Source organism: Grammomys surdaster, unplaced genomic scaffold, assembly GCF_004785775.1.
Source record: "Grammomys surdaster isolate TR1022 unplaced genomic scaffold, NIH_TR_1.0 125947, whole genome shotgun sequence".
Taxonomy (NCBI): Eukaryota; Metazoa; Chordata; class Mammalia; order Rodentia; family Muridae; genus Grammomys; species Grammomys surdaster.
The window spans coordinates 55234-65989 of record NW_021620769.1 but is presented as its reverse complement, the minus strand read 5'-3'; the positions used below and the strand labels follow the sequence as shown (position 1 = coordinate 65989).

General features: G+C 41.3%; 1 protein-coding gene across 1 annotated transcript in view; it reads left to right on the top strand.

Annotated features, from left to right (window-relative positions):
* Window positions 1-10756, top strand: part of Ednra (endothelin receptor type A) — a 56859-nt gene that overhangs the window by 33215 nt on the left and 12888 nt on the right. The window lies entirely within an intron of this gene.

Here is a 10756-nt window from a genome sequence, read left to right as displayed (position 1 = left end):
CACACAGTGGGACTTTACAGTGTGCATGTCCTCACACAGTGGGACTTTACAGTGTGCACGTCCTCACACAGTGAGACTTTACAGTGTGCGTGTTCATGTTCTTATCACACGGTGCCAATAACACTGCCTGAAGCAACCTGGCCGGGATTAAAGACCACTGTATGTAGTCAATTACAATGTTCACCGTACATATTAAACATAATGGCTTGACAACTGAAAACCAAGGCTTCTGATGCCCTGCCATCATTTCTCAGCATATACTTGTCTTTGCTTTGACTTGTGTTAAAATATTTGATTTTAAAAATTTTTTTGTTAAGAGTCATTTACTTGAATTTCATTTTAAAATGTCTTTAAATGAATTTGGATTAGAATAGACTTTCTAACAATTTTTGAAATGGCTCTAAACATTTTGCCATTTTGTGCTATGTATCATACAAGGACATACCCTCAGCATTGACAATTATAAAGTCAAAAGTCAATCACTTCTGAAAAACATTGAAGATAGTCCACATATAAAAGTCGGCTAAGATCAAAGTCAGCTAAGATACAATTTTTTAAAGAATCTTTTTTATTTTACATGTGTGTGCCAGTGCTCACAGAGGCCAAAAGAGGGCATCAGATCCCTTGTAGCTAGAGTTAACAGGTCATGAGCTGCCCACCATGGGTGCCAAGAACAGAACCTAAGTCTTCTGCAAAAACAATAAATGTTCTTAACCACTGCGCCATCGCCAGCCCCCAAAGACAGTGCTCTTTATGTAAAAATAAACAAGAATTTCCATGTCATTAGTATATAATTTTGTGTTCATTTTTAATAGATGATAAAAATTGAGACAGTGATGATACACTGGGTAAAATCCACTAGCCATGCCAGCCCAGTGACCTGAGCCTCATGTCTGGAACCTATGTAAAAGTGGGCATAAAGAACTGGCCCCACAAAATTGACCTCTGACCTCAACACGTGCACTGTGACATGCCACACACTTATCACACACACACACAATAACAAGCAAATAAGAATATATATATATATATATATATATATATATATATATATATATACCAAATGATTGGATTAATTTATCTGTGATACATTATCAGTAAATGATGCTTGGTCTGCATACCTATTTTATGGTGGCTCTTAAAAATTTCTCAGGCAAGGGGCTAGAGAAATGGATCTGTGGTTAAAACAATGCACTGCTCTTCCAGAGGACCAGAGTTTGGTTCTTAGCACCCGCACCAGGTGGGTCTCAATCATCCCTCATTCCAACTCTGGGGGATCACTTCTCTGGCTCCATGCATAGCTGCACATATGTCCACAGCATAATTAAAAATAATTTTGAATAAGCTTGGAGATAGAGAGATGGCTTGGGAGTCAGAGCACTAGCTGCTCTTGCAGAGGATCTGAGTGAGATTCCCAGAACCCACACTGCAGCACAAACCATTCTGTGATTTAGTCCCAGGGGATCCAACACTTCCTTATGCATCCAAGGGCACAGGAGCACAAGCGTTATGCAGGTGGAACACCCATACACATTAATTAAAGTAATTGTTTTTAATTCTCAAGCACAAAGGGTCACGAATGGAAAAAAGTTTTAAGAAGCCCTTTTTTTAAAAAAAAAAAAAAAGACCTAATTTTAGGCCAGCATGGTAGCACTTGGGAGACAGAGGTAGGCAGATCTCTGAGTTTGTGGCTAGCCTGGTCTACAGAGCAAGTTCCAGAACAGCCAGGGCTACACAAGGAAACAAGAGATCTGACTATATGATGTCACCTGCAACTTTTAACATTATATATAGATACATATATCTATATCTAATAATTATATAGTATAATTATTATAAGGAATCAAAGTCAGAATGTTACAGCACATTTTGTGGCACACCTGTGTATTTAACATACTTTTATGTAGTTGGTGTGTACAATGTGCCATTGCTGTGTGGTTGGTGTGTGCAAGGCACTGTTGCTGTGTGGTTAGTGTGTGCAATGCACTGTTGCTGTGTGGTTGGTGTGTACAACGCACCATTGCTGTGTGACTGTACTATACACTGTTGCTTTGGCTCACGTACAACTTAGAAAAGCTTTCATTATTTTGAGTCATTCCACTGACGGCCACTCCCATCAGCACAGAGAGAAGCTCACTCTCGTAAGGAACAGCTTGTGTGGATACTCGGCTATGATTTATAATTTTCAAATAAAATTATTTCTGTGTTTAGACATCAAAATACATTAGTAGTTATAAATTGTAATGGTGTCTTTTTAAAAGAAACCATATGGCTCTGATGCCTGAAACACAAAATAAATGAAGTGATTTGGACTGTTACTTGAAATAAATATATTTGCCAAAACTAAAACACAAAAGATAATTTTATCAATGGTTTAAAATACAATAATATGGATCATTTAAAATGTCCACATTTCAGTGGTTAAATGCAAAGATTAGAAATGACGTCACTGTCTATTAGGATCTGTAGCAGTCTGTCAAGAAACAAGCCTTGAATGAGCTGCTTTGGCCTAAGTCAGATGCTGAGGCTGCTGTGTTAAGTCAGGGAGATGTGGCTCAGGGTGAGAGCCGAAAGGCATGCAAAGCCGGGTTTAATCCCCAGTAGTAGAGAAATGGAAATGCAGCATAAGAGGCCACTGTATTGTTCCCGCCAACTAAATGGTAGATCCGCCATGTTGGCCGTTTCCCTAAGACACTGAGTAAGCACCAACAACCTGGTGAGTAACCAGTAAATTCTCACTGTTGTTCCCTACATGAGCACACCACTACAATTTCCTCCTTCATCTAAGTGTTGCATTTTAAAGTGTTGGTAGGGTTGTGGTAGACATGGCTGCCTCCTAATGTGTTAGAAGATCTAAAAATTAGATGTTTTAAATGATACCTCTAACACCACTGATACAGGGATGTGATCTCATTATATTATGTGATTAAAATATTTAAAATAAGTCTAAAAGTCATGTGAAGAAAAGAAATAAGAAAATAATTCTGACCGTTGACAAAAGGAACAACATGTTATTTCCATGCACCTTGTTAGATGTTTAAAGGCTACAGTGTCTAATCAATATGATAGACTAGGCAGGGTTAGGGTTAGAGTTAGACAGGGTTAGGTTAAGGCTATTGTTAGACAGCATTAGGGTTAGGGTCAGACAGTGTTAGGGTTAGGGTTAGCGTTAGAGTTAGGGAATACACATCGTTGGGGAAACTGAGTGAGTGTCAGAGTACACAGACATGTGATGTGTGTTCATATCACTGGATAAAGTAAAAGACTGACTCATTTATAAAGAGTGCTATTTAGCTTCCTGAAAGGAAAAGTTAAATTCTTACTCATTCCTTTATACAATAGTGTAATATACAATTACCATTTTTCAAATATATATAAGAACTAGACACATTATAGTGTATGGAAAATATTTTCTCTAACTGAGCAATGCCATAATTATTCCCATTTTACAGCTAGGAAAGCTAAGTCTGATAAGTTTAATCAAATACATAAAACTCTGAAGCGTAGGAGCCAGTAATCTAACGAGTCGTCTTCATTCTTTACTTAAGCATCTAAAACCTCAAACCACAAAGTAACAGAAGAAAAGAATACATTTTGATCTCTGGAGAAGGAAAACCTTCTCAGAGGCTGGAGAGAAGGCTTCAAGGTTAAAAGCACACATTACTCTTGAAAAGGGCTGGGTTCAGTTCCCAGAATCCACTTGGAGGCCCTTACAACCACCTTTAGCTCCAGCTGGAGACCTGATGTTCCTCTCTTTTGGTACCTGCATGTATGTGGTGCACATAAACTCATGTGTCATACACATGTATATTAAAAATATGTAAGTAACTCTAAAAGAAAAGAAACCTCTTAACTTAAAAGAAATAATAAACCTAGCTTAACTATCCTTTGAGAAGTTCTACCCAACACCCAATAGATACAAATGCAAAGACCCACAGCCAAACATTAGACCAAGCTTGGGAAGTCTTGAGGAAGAGTTGGGGGAAGGATTGAGAGACCCAAAGAGGACAGAGACTCCACAGGAAGACCAACAGAGTCAACTAATCTGAACCCCTGGGGCTCTCAGAGACTGAACCCCCAACCAAAGAAGGAGCACAGGCTAGACCTGGGCCCCCACCTCTACAGATGTGCAGCTCAGTTTTCTGTGGGGGCTGTGCCTGAATCTGTCACCTGCCTGCAGATCCTGTCCCCCTAACTGGGCTGCCTTAGTTGGCCTCAGTGGGAGAGGTTACATCCAGTCCTGCAGTGACTTGGTGATACCCACAGCTTCAGAGAAAGGGAGAGGATCTGTGTGAAGGGTACTGGGAGGAGAGGAGGGGTATTGGGATGTAAAGTGAATAAAAAAAATTTTTTAAGACAAAAATAGGGCGGTGGTGGTGCATGACTTTAATCCCAGTACTTGGGAGGCAGAGGCAGGTGGATTTCTGAGTTTGAGGCCAGCCTGGTCTACAGAGTGAGTTCCAGGACAGCCCGGGCTACACAGAGAAACCCTGTCTCGAAAAACAAAAACAAAAAACAAACAAGCAAACAAAAAAAAGACAAAAATAATCGACATTCTGAATGTAATCACAAATACATTTTAAGAGGTAAATATTTAAAATTCAGACCAAATATTTATAATATTTTTTAAAGGAATAAGGCAATATCTTAGTTCCTCACAGCCCACCACCAGCAACACGCCTGTGCCATCAAAGACACTCGGCCTACTCCTTCCCAGAGAACTAAGCATGTGCACACATGAACATACGCGGTCACTCTCATCCAAACCGCCACAGACGATTAGGCAACATGCCTCCAAGCTGAAGGGAAAGCTGACCTGCTACAAACCCATCCATGCTGTGCCTCCTGGACTGTTTCCTAATCTCAGAAGCCTTCTTCCTGAGCTTTGGCCAGCCCAGCATGGGAATGGGGTGGCTTAGTTCACCGACTCCCCCCTCTGGTGTGGGGTACCCTCCTAAAAGACCCCCCTCTCCCCATCCTATTCATGAATTACATGATTCAACTTAGCCTTGTGTCAAGGCCCAAATAAATGCCATTCTTCATTTAGAAGAGAGAATAATAGTAATAATAATAATAATGCCAAAAATGATTTCATTCAGATGTGGTCTGACTTTTAAATCGTGGAGATGAGACATTTAAAAATGCCATTCTGCTAACATGGCCTTCATCCAGGAGAGGCCTCCCTGGGAAGAAACTCTCATGCTTTGTTGGTGGCCTTTACCCTGATGTTTCATTTGATGCTGACTTTGAGCTTGAGAATCCACACTAGGGGGGCAGATTTGACATTTAAATTTCAAAAGTTTCATACTGGAGAATGAACCACATTCACACACAATTCCTCTAATATCTCCTTAAAGATCATTTTATTTTTAAGTGTATGCCTGTGTGTGTGTGTGTGTGTGGTGTGTGTGTGTGTGGTACACATCAATGCTGGTGCCCAAGGAGGCCAGCAGCATTGCATCCCTCAGAGCTGGAGTTGCTGGCAGTTGTGAGGCATCTGACATAGGCACTGGGAACTGAGGTTGTGGTTTTTTTCCTCCTCAACCAGTGCTCTGATCCTTACAGTTAATCACCACAGATAGCATAGCATTAGCTTTGAGCCCTCACATGATTTCACTGTATTCTACTGGAGGGAGAAACCACTTCCTTCCTTCCTTCCTTCCTTCCTTCCTTCCTTCCTTCCTTCCTCCCTCTCTCCCTTCCTTCCTTCCTTCCTTCCTTCCTTCCTCCCTCTCTCCCTCCCTCCCTCCCTTCCTTCCTTCCTTTCTTTTTTTTTTAAATGAGACAGCATCAGAAGGGGGAGTCTGGAGTCCTTTAAGAATAATTTTTAGTTTTTAAAACCATATTTTTCTTGTCTAAACCAGATTACCACCCAGAAAGAGTTGCCATGGTAGCTTAATGATATTTTTGGTAAAATATGATAATCATCGTTGGTTTTGGAGATGTCCTGAGAGAAAGCATATGTCTAGGCACTTTTGAATTTCTTCTCTAATTACTTACTGAAATGCAGAATGCAATAAAACTGAAGAGAAGTCCCAGCTTCCTCGCTGTGGTGCAGAGATAGATAAAGAAGGTGGTTGGAGAGTCACAGTCTACCCTGCTTAACGTGGGCTTGCCTCAGTTTAACCCTTTCACTAACCCCTCCTCATTCATTTCAAATAAATGAAAGGTTAACTATCATTTATTTACCTTAAATACATGTTCTTATTTTCTTATGAGAAAGAGAGGAGAAAGTTTTCAGAAATAGAGAAAGAAATTTAAAAACAAGTTTTGGCTTCTGCCCAGCTTCATCAGTAAACTTTATAATGCTGAAGTTAAGTATACTTTTACAAGGGATGAACTTTTCCCAGAAAAACTATGAATAATCCACTGTTACCAAGCATAAAATGTTTTTCCTTGCAGCTGTGATGACTTTCAAATGTTACTTTTACTTTATTTGGGGGGAGAACAGAAGAAAAAAGGCAATTCAATGGTGCCCTTTGTGAAGTTAATAGTCTTGTTTAAAGTACGAGACGATGACAGGGTCACGCTATAAACAAGCCCGGGTACAGATCCAACTTGTAGTTAGAAGATGTCTGGGGAAGGAGCCTATAAAAAGATAAAACTCTCTTAACGACTCTTCCAGAGCAGTGTATAATTAGATACCTGGAAACGCTGCAAAGATCCATTGGGAAGGCAGCTTTTCTTTGTATGCCTCAAGCCTCAGACATGATGCCGGCACCTCCGGTTGTTGATTGGTACCCTCCCTGATAATCTCAGAGACAGATCGTAGGTCCAGAAGTGTAAGGTGTTTTTCTGGAGCGAAGCCCTTTAGGCTCGGATGTGTTCTCTCCCTGTTCTGCTTGAGGTCTCCCACTGCTGTGTAAGAAGTGGTTGAGCCGAAGAGACAGGATGCAGACAGTGTCACTCTGGCTAGGGTCTGTTCCCCACAGGACGCAGTTAATCACCCTGTATCTTACTCTGCTGTCAGGATCAGGCAACTGGTTAGTTTTGCTAACTCCGTTTCTCTTTTGATAACCAGATACCCTCAACCTCAGTCGTTTAAAATAACCATTTTATCAGATCTCTCTGTGTTATGGGTCGGGAATGTGGCCACTTCTGCACCCTGTCACTTCGGCTGCGTTCTCTAGTAGTTTGCAGCTGGCACTGAGCTTCCACTCGCTGGTCCAGCCCCTTGGCAGGGTCAGCTGGAAGTCTCAGGGCCTCTCAGCCTGGCAGCCTGTGGTGCCAGTCTACCAGAGGCCAGTCCTACAGCAGGAGAGGCCAACGTCAGAACCAGCCACAGAAGTGCCCACATTTGCATCTCCCATTCACCCAACTCACGTGGTTTCTTGGGAGAAGTCTCTCTGATAGGATTTTCCCTCCAACCCTCTGGGCAGCAATGGGTTTGTCCATCCTGTAAAGACATAAATCAAGACTAACCATCACAAGTAACCAGTTGCTTTTAATTAAAGACTCATACTTATGTGAAGTTGTTTACTATGGTACAAGCCTATAAGTAGATTTTTAAAATGACTTCAAGGCCAGAGGCACTTCCTGCATGTATGCAGAGTTATTGTTATTGTTAGTATTAGTATTGCTATTACTACTATTTGGTTTGGTTTTGGTTTTGGTTTTGGTTTTGGTTTTGGTTTTGGTTTTGGTTTTGGCTTTGGCTTTGGTTTTGGGTTTTTTTGATACAAGATCTCAAAAATATGTAGTCCAGGCTGTCTTGGAACTGTCTATATAGACCAGGCTGGCCACAAACTCACAGAGATTTGCCTACCTCTGCCTCCTGAGTGCTGGGATTAAAGGCATGCATCACTTTGTCCAGCTTGTGTGGGTTGCCTTGGCCATGATGTCTCTTCACTGCATTAAAACCCTAAGACAATCCCATAGTGTTAAATATTATAAGGAAAAAATTAAATATAAATGGAACAGAATATTCAGGAAGAGGACTCAGAAATTTTAAGTAGGTTCCATAAAAAGTCAACTAAGCTGGGGGTGGTGGTACATTATCTGTGATCTGGGCACCCAGAAAGATAATGTCAGGATTCACAAATCCAAGCCCAGCTCTGGCTATGTGTTTGTTCTAGGCCAGCCTTGGATGCATGGTGAAACTTAAATTTAAATTTTAAAAAATATTTTTAAGATACAAGTGAGTAAAGACCTGGAAGCAAGTAAAGGCAGAGAACAAGCCGATGTGAGGTCCCCAGTGGGTGTCTGGAAGGTGGGCACTCATAGTAGGCTTGCAGTAAAGGATGCCCAATCTAGCAGGTTCATTCTCATTGCTAGGCCAAAGAAGCCTGATTCAAGACAAGGTGGGCACAGACAGCAGTTTGAAAACTATCAGCATAACTTGGGCAGTATGAGGATGAGTGAGAGGGGGGAAGCAAGCACCCTGGGGGGAGGAAGTGAACAGGGGGGTATGAGCACCCTGGAGGGGAGTGAGCACCCTGGGAGGGAGGGAGCACCCTTGGGGTGTGTTTTGTTGAGGGTTTTGGGACTTTTTGGTGTTTTGTTTAGTTTTGAGACAAACTCTCTATGTAGTACCAGCTGTCCTGAAACTTGGTATATAGACCAGGCTGACCTCAAAGTCACAATGATCCTCCTGCCTCTGCCTCTTGAGTGCTGGCATTAAAGGTATGCACCACTATTCCAGAACTGGGCCCCTTTGAAGGAAGATGTTAGAAGGTTTGCAAGAGGACTGAGAGTGTGGTGGAAGGAAGGGAAGCTAAGGCTTGGGTCTCAGGCAAGGCCAGGTCCAGGGCTGCTTTGAACTGTTTAGATGCTCCTCAGATGCCAGTGGGACTCTCAAGTTGGCAACTCCCTATTCAAGTCCAAGGTTTGAGGTGGGTTCCAAGCTAGAACAATAAATTTGAGCATTATCAACACATAAGTAGTTTTAAATGGTACTAATTCCATAAAATGGAGGAAATCACCAGGACAGAGTTCCAAGGACTGGCACCTGGAGAAATCCAGTTCTAAGTATGTGGGGATAGAATGGGTCCAGCTAAGGAGACCAGGAGTGACCAGGAAAATATGGGACAGCCACATGATGGAACATTTGGAAAGATCAGTTGGTGGAGATATGACTACTGAAGATGTCTTTCAGACACGCACATCAGTTAGACTAAAGGCTGCTCAATAGTAAGAAAAGTGTGTGTGTGTGTGTGTGTGTGTGTGTGTGTGTGTGTGTGTGTTAGAAAATAAGCTTCCAAGAAAAAAGACTCAACGTTGCAACACTTAGGGTTTCCTAGTTTCACAACGGCCCCGTGTCCATCACCACAGGGAATCGTTTATTACTGCTCCTTAGTCAGATCCTCATCTCACAGAGATGTTAGCGAGATCAACGTGATGCAAGTGGAAAATATTCTGATTCTCTGTGAGATGAGTCAATAAAAGACTGGACTGAGTTATATAGTGAACTACCTGCTAAAAACCACTTCTATGTATAGAAGAAATCTGTATCAGCTTGTGTGCATGTGTGTGTGAGTGCATGTGTGTATGTGTACATGTGTCTTGTGCTTGTGCATCCATACGTGTTTATGTGTGAGTGTGTGTGTGTGCGTGCACAGATTTACTCGTGATACCATGTGAAATGGAGGTTATTTGTAAGCATATTCATCACATTGTCTTAAATCATCTGATTCACTAGGCACCAGCTAAGACACCTGGCTTCTGACTCTCTTGTGAGCGAATGTGTTTTGTTTAAATCACCTAACTGAGGTTAGAGAAGGGGAGGAGAGGCAGATGCATCTTGGCTGGAAGTCCTCAAACACAGACATCCGGCCTTCACTCCAGCTTTTACTGAATACTGGGCTGCCAGACCAATAAGCCACAAAGAAGAGAAAATAGAACTGGAAATCAAAATAAGCACCAATCTTTATCTTACTGTAAACACACACATATGTGTGTATATATAGCGTTTATGCCATATAAAAGGGTTATCTGTTGGTAGAGCTGTACTTTAATCCATTCTGAACAAACCTGGGTATTTTTCCAGACATTCTTATGCACGCAAATCTTACTTACCCTAAAAACATTTTGCAAACCAGTTCTCCAGCAAATTGAGATGCATGTACGTCATGTGGTATCATTATACTATACAATATATATATATATGCTACAGAAGCTTATAGAGTTCAATCTATAAGCAAATCTGGTAAAGACTGAGGCATTGTCATTCTTAGGAGCTGCGTTTCACAGCTACATACTGTGAGACACACCGAAATGCTGTGCTGAATATAAATGATAGTGAGCTCGTTCTGGTGAATATGGGTGACTTGTACATAGCCTTGGCCTATTGACTAATCTTCAACAGTCAAATGCACATCCTGTAAATTCAAGCGCACCTGTATCCAATGCTTTGGTCTGTTTACAGCCTCCTTCTGTCTGGCACTATTCAATGAAAGCTATATATATTTTTAAAAAAAGTTTCCTTTCCATTACTACAGGAAGAAAAATTTCAAAAATTAAGCCACAAAAACATGCCATTAAAAAAAAATAAAAAAGACCATGGCATGTCCCAGGTCTTCTCTTTGTTGTAAGTCTGAAAGCAGCTAGCATCCGACCAGCGCATCAAATCAAAGGCATAGACTTTCTTCAGACACTTAAGCGTGATTGCTATCATAAAAATATTCCATAGCCAGGCACAGTGGTACACAATTACAATACCATAGCCAGGCACAGTGTACACAATTACAATACCATAGCCAGGCACAGTATATACAATTACAATACCATAGCCACCCCCAGTGTACACAATTACAATACC